Source organism: Salvelinus fontinalis, chromosome 25 (genome assembly GCF_029448725.1).
Source record: "Salvelinus fontinalis isolate EN_2023a chromosome 25, ASM2944872v1, whole genome shotgun sequence".
Taxonomy (NCBI): domain Eukaryota; kingdom Metazoa; phylum Chordata; class Actinopteri; order Salmoniformes; family Salmonidae; genus Salvelinus; species Salvelinus fontinalis.
The window spans coordinates 41,417,978-41,418,417 of NC_074689.1; positions in this window are offsets into that span (position 1 = coordinate 41,417,978).

The window sequence follows — 440 nt, forward strand, 5'->3', positions numbered from 1 at the left end:
AGGTATGTTAGTACTAGTCTCTGGGAGACGTTAGGGATAGACACTGGGAGAGGTCAGATCTAGACTCTGGGAGAGGTTAGTTCTAGTCTCCGGGAGAGGTCAGATCTAGTCTCTGGGAGAGGTTAGATCTAGTCTCTGGGAGAAGTTAGGGATAGCCTCTGGGAGAGGTCAGATCTAGACTCCGAGAGAGGTTAGTTCTAGTCTCTGGGAAAAGTTACTACTAGTCTCTGGGAGAAGTTAGGGATAGACACTGGGAGAGGTCAGATCTAGACTCTGGGAGAGGTTAGTTCTAGTCTCTGGGAGAGGTTAGTTCTAGTCTCTGGGAGAGGTTAGTTCTAGTCTCTGGGAGAAGTTAGTTCTAGTCTCTGGGAGAGATCAGTTCTAGACTCTGGGAGAGGTTAGTTATAGTCTCTGGAGCGGTTAGATCTAGTCTCTGGGAG